Raw genomic sequence first — 13,807 nt, 5'->3', positions numbered from 1 at the left:
GGTAACAGCCATGCTTCCAATACCACTCTCTTTATAATGCCTTTAAACTCACTGAAAGACACAGTTTTATTTAGTTGAAAGTCTTTTTGCAAAAGTTGTCTTTGCATTACTAATCAAACATTATGTTTTTATATGCTAACAGATTGATATTTATAAAATAAGATTAAGATCATAATTTACTAACAATTTTTGGTGCAAAAGAAAAATCAATAATTTTGACTGATACACTGTATTTACGGCTATTGCCCAAAATATGCCTGTACAACATAAAATTGGTTTTATCGTCCAGCGAGATCGGCCATCAGGGGTAGAGTGTATGGAAATATGAGTCCTCTCTTATGCGTATGAGGTCTCTCTCTGCTTTCGCTTGACTTGTGTCAGTGACAGAGCTGCACCGTGTGCATTAGAGTTTTCCACCTTCATCATAAGTTAAACCCCAAACTGATAAAAAGGCAATAAAAAAATTTACCCTCAGTCATGTTTTCTATTCTGACAATTACAGTTATTAATAGCTTAGTCTATAAACAATCCATTTATAAAATGTATCATTTATAGGCTACTAAAGAATAAAGTGAATATGCAATATGATTTTTGCATAATGATCACAGCGAAACAAACTAAGCGCTCATTTTATATGCAAACTATAAATATAGATTTTAAAGAAATTTTAAGTAGGCTAATGGAGCATTATATGTAAAAAATTGATATACAGTAGTAAGCTACAAGCTAAATAAAGGACCTCCTCAGAACTGAACATCACTGCTGTGACATACTGTATATGAAATATATACTGCCAATTTGAATTTTAATAATCAAATCTGTTTTTGGTTTGACATTTTCTTTACATCCTAGACAAAGTTCTAAAAAGGTTATGAAAACAAATATAATGTTAGCATGTAGGCTATGCTAAAAACTATTTAAAAAAAGTTTTTCTTTCTAATAACTAAAAAGCAAAAACAACGCTTTTAAAAGCAGAATTTAGACTCACTAAATTATTTGGATTACACTATTATAAATCACTTTATAGCTACAAACCTGTAACCACTAACGTCCACAGTAGGAAAAACAAATACTTGTGGAAGTCAATGCCTTCAGGTTTACAGCATTCTTCAAAATATCTTCTTATGTGTTTAAAAGAACAAAGAATCTCATAAAGGTTTGAAACAAGTACATTTTGAGTAAATGATGACAGAATTTTCTTTTTTGAGTGAACTATCCCTTTAAAATAAACAAAAAAAGCGCTATTTGCAGCAAGTTTCTGAATTGCATGTGTTCGGAGAAATCGATCGTGTGTCATCATTTGTTGTCAAAATGATGAAAATGTCCTCTCATTTTATTAGTGTTGTTCTGTTTACATGTGTTTTCTTGCAGCTTTCTCAGACACCACAGTATTATGAAAATATATACCGATATTAGTGGTGGAACGGATCACAAATCTCATGATTCATATCACATTATGGCTTTTAGTCTCGGATTGGACCATTTTTCGGATCAGCCAAAAAGGGGAGGAGAGAAATGTAATTTGCTTTCCATTTATTACAAAACAGCACTGCAAGAAACTTTTGGTTTCAACAAACAGAACTTATAATTAAAATAAAATGAAGAAATAATCAGCTGAATAAAAATAAATAGTAAAATATTCAGTACTGTGAAAAATTCACTGTTACTACTACTGTTGCTGACAATGCTAAATGTAGAAATCTAGCATTATATTTGTACAACCCACATTTATTTTAGTCTCATTTTCAATAAATTATTCAGTTATTCACTCAAAAACTTCATGTTCATTGCTAGAGGACCATTTTGAAGAATTATTCAATGACATATTTTTGATGGCTGGTTGTCGCCACCTATAGGTTAAAAATTGTAATTGCTGCCTACAACTTTCATATTTGAGCGTCAAGTTAAATGCATGCGATAGTGATTTTAATCTTTGCCATAAACATCAGTGATTTTATCTAAACTATAAACTGTTCGTCCAGTACTTCTGTGTTATTTCTCTGTTTGTAGCTTCATAACAAACTCAAGACTAAAAACTAAATCTCTTTCTTGATTTTTGTGTTTTTCAAGCACAGATTTAAATGCAGCAATTCGAGGAATTAATAAACGTATGCAAATCACCATCATTTATCATTTATGTTGCGTGGGTGTTGAGATCCTGATCTTTACATGAATAATCGGGCAGGTTACACTGAAAGTATTAATGCAGACTAAACAAGTAGTGACAGAAAACACCTTTAAGAAACCATCATTATATTACAGAAAAGCCTAAATGCTTTCATACATGTGATTTAAATGAAGCGAGAGGCAATCTCTCTGCGATCTCTCCGTTAGGATTAATCTACAAGTAAAAAAAGTATTAATCCGCGAGTCACGTGTTCCAAACTGTGGGTTGTGATCCGTACGAATTACAGATCAACCGTGATCCGTTACACCTCTAACCAAAATAAAGCCCAACTCTGTGTGTTACCTGGCCAGGAGGAAAGCAGTGCAGCAGTTGTCTGATGTGATTGTTGTAGAGAGTTTCCCATTGTCTGCGGGCCCAGCTGATGCAGTCTGTCCAGTCCTGAGGCCAATCATCGCTCAGACTCCTATAGACGCCCTCCAGCATCTCCACCGCCTCCACGTCTCCACGTGCCACTGTACGATCCACAAACGCTGGGTCACTGCAGCAGAAGATATCAGTAATAAAGACCTCTTTGCTAAAAAAATACGGCACAGAAATAAGACTTGAAGCAGAATGTACATAAATGCAGCATATGTTTACACTGAATTCTGGGAAATTGGCTGTGTAAAGATGACTTTAAAGGGATAGTTCACCCTAAAATGACAATTCAGCCATAATTTACTCACCCTTCACTAATTAAAACATATGGGAGTTTCTTTCTTCTCTTGAACACAAAAGACGATATATGGAAAAAAGCTGGTAGCTGGCACTCATTGACCTCCATATCATCATTTCTTCTACTACTATCGAAGTCTATGTGTACCAGCAACCAGAATTCTTAAAAATTATTTTCTTTTATGTTCAGCAGAAGAAATAAAATCATAAAGATTTTAAAACCACATGAAATAGAGTAAAGGATGAGGTAATTTCTATTTTTTGGTGAATTATCACATTAAGGCACAACATTTGCTGGAACTGCTTTCCAGAGGCATTTTAACCTTCATAAGGGCAATTCTTAATAATTGTATCTGTGATGTCGCGTATGTGAATTACTTAAACTTAACCAAAAAAATTCCATGCTAACAATGCTTTTCTAGGACCTCCATGTAAAGAGGGAGTCAGAACTGTAATATTGTGACAAAAAAAAACCTTAAGTTTATGATCGTTTGTTGATTATTCATGTTTATTAATACACTGTAAAACCCAACAGTCAGATCTATCAAATTAAATGAGTTTAGTTAACTTAAAATATACTAAAAGTTAATTCTACTCATTTGAAAAGAGTTTTGAAGTCAGTGTTTAAGGTAATGAGTTAATTAAATACCTCATTACTTCAACTTAAATGGAGCAAGTTCACAGTACTCGTATAGATTAGTTTAACTCAAATGGTTTGTTGCAATCAGTTTCCTCAAACGGTTTGAGTTGCCTTAACTTATTGGGTTTAACAGTACTCAGTTGGTTTGAGTTCTCTTTATTTATTGGGTTTTACTGTGCTCAAATTGCTTTGTGTATTCAAACAGATTAAGTTCACAGTACTCATTAGGATTAGTTTCTGAACTTAAAACTTAAATGGTTGCAATAGGTTTCCTCAAATGGTTTGAATTACCAAACCTATTGGGTTTACAGTGTAGAATACATGCACTTGCTTATGTTTTGTCTGTCAAAAGCTTTTATTATTTTGTTTTTGCTGTTTAGCCCCTTCCCCCAAAAACATTGAATAAAATGTATTTAAGTTAATCATTAAAAGTAATTAAATTAATAAAATACAAATGATCATTTTGAACTTTAAGTAAACCTTAAAAAAACAGAGCTATTCAAAACAATAAGTTACTAAAGCTTCAACTAAAATGATGAAAAGCAAATAAAAAAATTTAACACTAATTTAAAATATTAACAAAAACTATGATAGTATAACAATGATATTATAGTAAAATGTTCTAAAACATATTAACATCTAAAACAAACACAGCGGTGGAGTTGGGTGGGTTTCCTTCCTTAACTTCACTCACAGGCTGCAGTTTGCTGACAGCCAGCAGGAAGTAGTTGAGATTAAGGCAGTTTTTCTGCTGTGGTATCAGCCTTCAGCACACAGCACCTCAACTTCCTGCACAGCCGCCTTTTTATAAACATCCTCCACTTCATTTCAGATGGAAAAGACATCTAACTAATCTCAATTCACAGTTGACACTTGTGGCAGAAAGCCAGAGGGCAGCTGGGGGGGGGGGGGGGGGGTGGCCTCTTATAATGGACATGATGGAGTGCAGTGTTGAGCACAACCTCTGAAAATCGCAGAGCCTCTTCACCTTATATTTTCTCAATACATTTGCTCTAATTTCACATCTACATTGTTGGCTAGCCAAATTGCATGTATATGTACCTGAGAAAGTGGTTCACGTTCTGGGCTGTTTGCTTAAAAAGTCCTTCAAAATGGTCTCTGGCCCACTGAAAACAATAAAATATTAATTTGTGATTCACAGACATAGATAGGTTCATGTTTGACAGAAATGCAAAATTAACATAAAATTGTAAAATATATACTTATAACCTCAAATAAGAATAACATCATTTAGACATCATTTAGAATAACATCATTCAGTCATCATTTGACAATATGAAAGCTATAAAAAAACATATGAATACATTAGTTTTCAAACCTATGCGTCGTCTCCCACCACCAATATTTATGAAAAATGTGGAAATATTTTAAATAATAACCCTGACTTTCAATCACAACCAACCAACCAATCAAACAGCCAGCTAACCAACTAACCAACCAACCAACCAACCAAACAGTCAACCAACCAACCAAACAGCCAGCCAACCAACCAACCAACCAACCAATCAAACAGCCAGCCAACCAACCAACCAACCAACCAACCAACCAACCAACCAACCAACCAACCAAGCAACAGCCAGCCAACCAACTAACCAACCAACCAACCAACCAAGCAAGCAAACAGCCAGCCAACCAACCAACCAACCAACCAACCAAACAGTCAACCAACCAACAAACAGCCAGCCAACCAACCAACCAACCAACCAACCAGCCAAACAGCCAACCAACCAACAGCCAACCAACCAACCAGCCAACCAAGCAAACAGCCAACCAACCAAACAGCCAATTAACCAACCAGCCAACCAAGCAAACAGCCAACCAACCAAGCAAACAGCCAACCAACCAACCAAAACAGCCAACCAGCCAACCAACCAACCAAACAGCCAGCCAACCAACCAACCAAACAAACAGCCAAACAGCTAACCAACCAACCAACCAACCAAACAGCCAACTAACCAACCAACCAACCAAACAAACAGCCAACCAACCAACCAAACAGCCAACCAAACAGCCAACTAACCAACCAACTAACCAAACAGCCAACCAACCAACCAAACAGTCAACCAACTAAACAAACAAACAACCAAACAAACAAACAGCCAACCAAACAACCAACCAAACAACCAACCAACCAAACAGCCAACCAACCAACCAAACAGCCAACCAGCCAACTAACCAACCAAACAACTAACCAAATAGCCAACCAAACAGCCAACCAACCAACCAACCAAACAGCCAACTAACTAACCAAACAACTAACCAAACAGCCAACAACCAACCAGCCAACCAACCGCTTCTTTAACTCTTCAGACCTTTGACTTCTGAAAAAAGGCATCAAAGACCTGAACATTTAAAAATAAACTGAATTGCCACAAAACCCCAGACTGCCCTGATTGACACTGTACAGAATGGTAATGTTTATGCTAAATCACTATTGCCTCTACGTTTTTCAGGATGAAAGGTACCATCACTGTTGTTACTTTTTCAAAAGGTACACATTTGTGCCTAAAGGGTTCATATTGATACCTCTAAGTAAACTTTTGTACTTTTTATGTACTAATAATTACCTTTTGAGGTCCCAATACAGTCCTAAAATGTATACCTTTCGAAAATATACCACCCCAGTCACAGTTCTGTACCTTTATTTCTGAGAGTATAGGTGTGAATGGGTCTTTAATCAGTAATTGGAGTAGTAACACAGGACAGCTTTGCTTAAAAATGGAATAAATCATACATTTATTATAAACATGTCCCTCTCACCTGTAGTGTGTGCTCTATACGGTGAGGGAAGTTCTTGAGTGTGCAGATAGGAATAGCTTTCTGTCCTCCAGATGAGGAGCGTCCATATGATTCAGTCAGGCGTGGCACTACCACCATAGTGTGGCCTTTGCTACCCAGAGTTCCTCCCTCCAGCATGGGCTTTTTGTTTCGCACACAACATTGGTCAAGATAAACCCCTAATGGACCAGGAAAATAAAAAGGTAAGACAGCTAGTTAAGTTTGCTTCCTTATTTTAGGTTTAGGGTGCTTTCACATCTGTGGTTCAGTTCATTTGGTCCAGACCAAGGGCAATAAATGATACATTGTAGCATTTTTCTGCCGTTTTTTGAGTCCTTTTCACACCACACTGATTGCTTTGGCCCCAACCATTTGAAAAGAACCAAAATGCAGTCATGTGACAAAATCCACATCACTTATTGGCCAGATGTTTTTGAACGCATTTCCTAAACTGCTTTTCGATTGGTCAGAATTAACATGCGGGAAAGTGCCAATGGAACTCCCGCAAGTAAACAAACCGGCAGATACAAATGAAGATTTAAACTATGGAGGGACACTGTGCTGGCTGATTGTATCCCTGGTCATAGTACACTATACAGTTTGTATACATCACTTTAGACAAACTATACATTTCGAGAATGAAGCATGCCTGCAGCTGGAAAACAATGCTTTAATGCAGTGCAAACGGCGAAGGCGCATCGCAAGTCACTTCAGGAGGAGGCGTGAATTAATTTAGCTAAACTGCGATATGGTCATCTTCTGGAAATTTTACCAACGATCCATCAGGAATTATTAGCCCACCTGTTTATTTTTTCCCCTAATTTCTGTTTAACGGAGAGAAGATTTTTTTTCCAACACATTTCTAAACAGAATAGTTTTAATAACTCATTTCTAATAACTGCTTTATTTTATCTTTGCCATGATGACAGTAAATAATATTTGACTAGATATTTTTCAAGACACTTCTATACAGCTTAAAGTGACATTTAAAGGATTAACTAGGTTAATTAGGTTAACTAGGCAGGTTAGGGTAATTAGGCAAGTTATTGTATAATGATGGTTTGTTCTGTAGACTATCGGAAAAAATAATAGTTTAAAGGAGCTAATAATTTTGTTCTTAAAATGGATTTTAGAAAATTAAAAACTTCTTTTATTCTAGCCGAAAGGAAACAAAAAAGACTTTCCCCAGAAGAAAAAATATTATCAGACATACTGTGAAAATTTCCTTGCTGTGTTAAACATCATTTTGGAAATATTTAAAAAAGAAGAAAAAAAAAATCAAAGGGGGGCTAATAATTCTGACTTCAACGGTATGTATGTATATATGTATATATATATATATATATATATATATATATATATATATTGCGATTGTGATTTTCAAAAATCATTTGTATTACAGTGCTTTGTAAATGTTTATTATTACCATTTGATGAGTCTCCCCATACAGTTTGATAGACTGCTTGGACCCGGAAAGCACTTTGAGTGACGTCACACTTAACAAGCGGATAAGATGGGACAGCGCATCAGACTACGGCAGCTGGATTAGTCCAAAAAGGCGCAGTACTTTTTGCGGTTGGGTATGTTTTGGTTCGAATCATGTTCTCACCACAACGAACCGCTCCAGGGTTTGTTTGAAAGCGTACAGAGTGCACCTCTTCAAGGAGGTCTTGCCAAACATTTTTGGTCTGCTTTTGGGGCGCACTCGAGTGCAATTGCTACATTCACACCTGCCCAAACAAACTGCACCAAGAGGGAAAGCGAACTCTAGTGCGATTCACCGAACTAATACGGCAGGTGTGAAAACACCCTTAAGTAGACTTGTTTATGATTATTAACATCTAATCACAGTTACATAATATAACTGTGAATGTTTCATACAACTGCGATTGCTGCGGGGAGGACATAAACCAAAATGAGTGGTCCCCTTACAAATGCACGCACATTTTACTTTCACTTTTAAAATGAGGTGAGAGACTGTGTGTGTAAATTTAATTTTTAAACCCTTTCTCCAGTAATAACTATACTTTATATTAAATTTACCTATTAATTATAGTTCAAAAACACCTGTAATGCCAACAAACGGTTACTGAGAAAAATAGCTAGTGCAGATTTCAGTAGCAGATCTTTCTAACAGTTTATTTCCATGTCATGTGTGTGTGTGTGTGTGTGTGTTTTAGGCCGGTTTGTTTTGATTGTTTCCAACATTTTGAGATCCAAAAAATTTCTTTCAAATGTCGAGAGGAGGCCTCGGGGAAGACCTAGGACACACTGGAGGCACTATATCTCTCGGCTGGCCTGGGAACACCCCGGGATCCTCCCCTGAGAAGCTGGAGGTTTCTGGGGAGAGAAGTCTAGGGAGAAGTCTCTCCTTCCCGGTCCCAGAAAAGTGGTAGAAAATGAATGAATGAATGAATGAATGAATGAATAAAGCCCCCATATGTAAATCTGATATATGCAATATATACAAATCCCATTTTTAAGTTGGATTTCACAGATATAAAGCGTATTTGCCAACATGTATCCATATTCAACACAATCATTTGCAATCATTAGTTTTACAAATATTCTCCAATTAATGTATAATGTATATGCTTTTATACAGGATACATTTATTATGCAGTATATTATGATATTTAGAGTATGCAACCGGGGGGACGAGGGGATCCGTCCCCCTCACTTTTAGAGACAGACCACTTTTAAATGTCGGCTATGCCCCTGAGTATACTCATATTTGGCCATGTATTAGATTTCTATATGATCCTCAAAACAGACAATTAATCATTAATGCCCCTAAATTAGATAATTAATACACTTTTAACGGCATAATCTGAATTATTTCTTACATAATCATCATTATTGTGAGAGCTTAGGTATAAGGCTATTAAACAGAGTTCCTACTGCCATCATGGACATGTATGCAAAAATGTATCACTCACGAGCATCTACATTATCCAGCGCTGCTGCCACACCATCAAGACCAGTGTAGAATGAATGTGTGTAAACCTCCTCCGTCTCTGCACACACACGGTTCTGCTGAGCAATGATGTTCATGTAGGGGTTCATCTCTTTAACAGCTTCTGCCGCTGCCTCAGACTTCGGCCTCTGAGAGAGACAGAGAGATCTCTAAGTGTATATTTTACATTACATTTTACCACAATTTAGAACAAATACTGGAACTCACTCCGCCTATGGAACAGCGATGGTCTCCACACTTTTAAAACTCATCTTAAGACCCATCTTTTGAATCAGGCTTCATATGATTCATTTTACAAGGCTTCTTTATTTAAGATGTGGTTTTTATTAATAATTTTTGAATCTTTCATGAATTTGACATGATATTTGCCAATGTTTTATTGATTTTTTTTTTGGCATGTTGTTGAAAGGCAACCTTGGGTGTCTAGAAATGCCCCATCTATAAACAGAATGAATTATTGATATTATTAACAAATTGGGCATAAAGGAAAGTGGGTATGATTCATTCAATCAGATTTCAGTGATGAGTTTTATGTGTTTTTATGTGTTATGTGCTTTTTCTGCATGTGACTGCATAATTATAATTATGGTTTGTTCCATTTATTTTGAAGTTGACATATTGAACTTCAAAAAAATGGCACAAACCATTTTAATGGGGGAAAATTGTCAGAGTATGTTTGACTTTGTGGTTGATTCTATCCATCATTAATTAATATGGGCAACGCGGTGGTGAAGCATGATCGTCTCACAGCAAGAAGGTCGCTGGTTAGGCCTCGGCTGGGTCAGTTGGCATTTCTGTGTGGAGTTTGCATGTTCTCCCCGTGTTGGCATGGGTTTCCTCCAGGTGCTCCGGTTTCCCCTCACAGTCCAAAGACATGCGCTATAGAGCAATTGGGTAAGCTACATTGTCTGTAGTGTATGTGTGTGTGAGTGAGTGTTTATGGGTGTTTCCCAGTGATGGGTTGCAGCTGGAAGGGCATCTGCTGTTGTAAAACATATGCTAGATAAGTTGGCCGGTTCATTCCACTGTGGCGACCCCTAATTACTAAAGGGACTAAGCCAAAAAAGAATGAATTATAGGCTGAATTTAAATTATGATTTGTTCCTTTTTCTTTGAAGTTCAAAAGAAATGGAGCAAATCATTTTAATAAAAAACTTTAGAGGTATGTTTGGCTTTGTGCTTTATTTTTATCCATCATTACTTTAAAAGTGTTATGCTTACTCATATAATAATTCAAAGCATCATGAGGCTAAAGAAAAAGGTAGTAGTTCTGTGCTGTTTGTGATCAGGATGTTTTACCCCAATGTCCTGAGAGCGGAATAGAAACTGTCGATTCAGATTTGATCGCTCGATGGAGTCCATGTCAGTCACAGTAATGTTTCCGCCCTCTCCTGCACCCAGACCAATCAGAGCAAAGTTCTTCAGCAGCTCACAACCAATCGCTCCAGCCCCAACTGAACATGAAGAAAATTAGACATAATAATGTGAATAATAATAAGTGACAAACAATATAATTAACAGTCTGAAAACTGAAAGATGGTACATTATTATTAATGCGAGTGACAAAATGACTAAATGTAAAAGCTAGAAAGAATGATGTTCTCATGCATGCGATGTAGTTCATAGTGTACACAGTTGATGCCAGATATATTAGCCCCTTTGATTTTTTTTTTTCTCTTTCAAATATTTCCCACAATTTAAAGAGCAAGAAATTTTTCACAGTAGTCTGATAATATTTTTCTTCTGGAGAAAGTCTTATTTGTTTTATTTTCAGCTCGAAGAAAGTTCAGCTTTTAATTTTTTAAACACCATTTTAAGGTAAAATTATTTGCCCCTTTAATCTATATTTTTTCCGATGTCCTACAGAACAAACTATCGTATACAATAACTTGCCTTATTAGCCTCACGTCGCCTAGTAACTCAATTACCCTAGTAGCCTTTAAATGTCACTTTAAGCTGTATAGAAGTGTCTTGAAAAATATTCTAGTCAAATATTATTTACTGTCATCATGGCAAAGATAAAATAAATCAGTTATTAGAAATAAGTTATTAAAACCTATTATGATTACAAATGTGTTAAAAAAATCTTCTCTCTGTTAAACAGCAAATTGGGGAAAAAAATAAACAGGGGGCTAATAATTCTGACTTCAACTGTGTGTGTGTATATATATATATATATATATATATATATATATATATATATATATATATATAGTTTTCTTAATCTAGAAATGAATATATTATAAACGGTATAGAAATTAGAATGATTAATTTTTAATTTAAAAGTTAAAATTTAAATATCATTTTACTTACTGCAAAATCAAAAATGTGAATCTTTAGCAACATTACTTTAGTTACTTCATAAATCACTTGATCACATATGTTGATTTACTGCAAGAAACATTTATGATTAATAATAATCCCTGCTAAAAACAGTTTGTGCTCATTAATGTATTTTTTTTGTATAACAAATCTTCTGAAATATAATAAACACATGTTTTATCACTTTTGATCAATTTAATGCATCGTTATTAAGGATTACCAAACTCTGGATGATAGAATTCTCTTAAAGAGACACCCAGCAATGAACATTTACTCACAATTTACTCCCCTCAAGTAGTTATAAACCTTTATGGGTTTCTTTCCTCTGTTTCCCTCTGAACACAAACGACTATATTTTGCAGAAAGCTGAAAACCTGTAACTATTGACTTCCAAGTAGAGAAAACAAACACTACGGAAGTCAATGGTTCCTGGTTTTCCAGCATTCTTCAAAATATCTTCTTTTGTGTTCAACAGAAAGAAAGAGTTCACAAAGTTATCATCTATTTTATTAGTATAAAAAGTATAAACCATGTGTTTAAATATAGAGAAAAGCACATTTTTGCAACATTCTGAAAAATCATGAACCAGTAAAATGCTCTCAGCAAAAAATCTGCAATATCAGGTTGATTCACATGGGAAACTTTGACTGACGAATCCTTGCAGGAAACGTCATGTAGCACATCAAAACATTTCCTGTGCATGTTTCACCACTGACTCACTGACGGCTCTCCATTACAGATCAGCAAATACCTCCGGCAGGGTTTTACTGAAACACAAACAGCTGTAATGTCCCCCTCTGCTGGTCAAGCAGCAGAAACACACTCACCAGAAAATACTTCTGCTTCTTCAGTTTGTCTTGAAAATCAGATCCCAAACACAGCAATCTGGCCATCATATCGGCTGTCTCTCTACAGGACAGAAGAGTTCAGGTGATTCACAGTTTTCCTCAAAACCATAATAAGTGAAACGTATATTTAAATGGTAAGAATGTGCATGCGTTTCACTTACAGGAGCACAAGCCACCTTCAGAAAGGACTCCGTCCTCCTCTTGAGGAAGACATTCCAGTGCATCGAAGTACAGCCACTGTCTGAGAGGAGTGAATTTACCACTGCACGCCTGAAACATTTTATCAACACAGTCATTAAAAAGGGTGCTAATACATAGATGTGGGAGAGAAACAAACTTGAACTAATTGCAACATAATTGCTTTTGTAACACCACTGCCTGAAGACATATCCTGGTCAAACCACTGGCAACAAAAAATCTGCAACAACTCCTATGATCCAAGTACACGTTTATAATGACAGCGTAATCAATTAAAGGCCTTCACTATCAACTGTAACAGTAAGAGCATCAAACATGCGGATGAAGCGTCAAGCGTGAGTGATTTACATGTCTAATTCAATGCAAAGATTGTAGGGGCGTAGCGGACATCTTTAAGAGTGTGTGTGTGTGTGATGGGGGGGGGGGGGGGATGGGGGGGGCTGTATGGGATCATATGTTCATATAATTATTAATCACCCTGTTCTAAATGGCTGTCTCTAAAAGTGAGGGGGACGGACTCCCCCCCCGTCCCCCCCCCCCGGTTGCACGCCCCTGCAAAACGTGATAGACATCCTGCAGTGCGAATAACACGATTCATGCAAATGAAGCGGTGCAAGTGAGGTCTTGCGTGTTGATGTTTAATGCGCAAATTGCAATCAAGTTGGAAAATCTGAACTTCAGCGGACATTTGCACCGCGTTAACCAATCAGGAGCTTGCTCTTGTAGGGGCATGATTATGACGTAGGGCCTGTTGTTGGTGTCCCGAGGGGAAAACCTCTTGCCGACACCAGACAACAGCTCATCAAACTAAGCTCATCTCTCTCAGCTCCACTAAAAGCCTCCATCATCCTGGTATAGTTTCTGGAGGAGTTGATGAACTCACAGAGCCGGTGCACTTCAGAAAGGATCTAGTTGACTCAGACACGGCTCTGAATGAATCTACGCTGTTTTCAGCCTTCCTAAATCACATAAAGCACAGCTACTCTCTCAATAACATCCATGTTAGCCATTAGCAATGAAGCTAGAGTCACCAGGCAGACAGAAGCTCCGCTCATGATGCGAATCTTTGTCTATTGTGAAGTTAATTTGACGTGCAAATGAAGCAAATTTGATGCACGAATGAAGAGAGTAAACTCAAAATGTTCACATGTATTTACGTGCAAATAGCACAATTTATTCGT

The 13,807-nt window shown here is 36.6% G+C and overlaps 1 pseudogene; it reads right to left on the bottom strand.

Annotated features, from left to right (window-relative positions):
* The window catches only part of LOC130231132 (ubiquitin-like modifier-activating enzyme 1), a 101,305-nt pseudogene that overhangs the window by 67,270 nt on the left and 20,228 nt on the right, over nt 1-13,807 (bottom strand).

Source organism: Danio aesculapii, chromosome 6, assembly GCF_903798145.1.
Source record: "Danio aesculapii chromosome 6, fDanAes4.1, whole genome shotgun sequence".
In the NCBI taxonomy this organism is placed as follows: Eukaryota; Metazoa; Chordata; class Actinopteri; order Cypriniformes; family Danionidae; genus Danio; species Danio aesculapii.
This window is presented reverse-complemented; position numbering and strand designations above follow the sequence as displayed.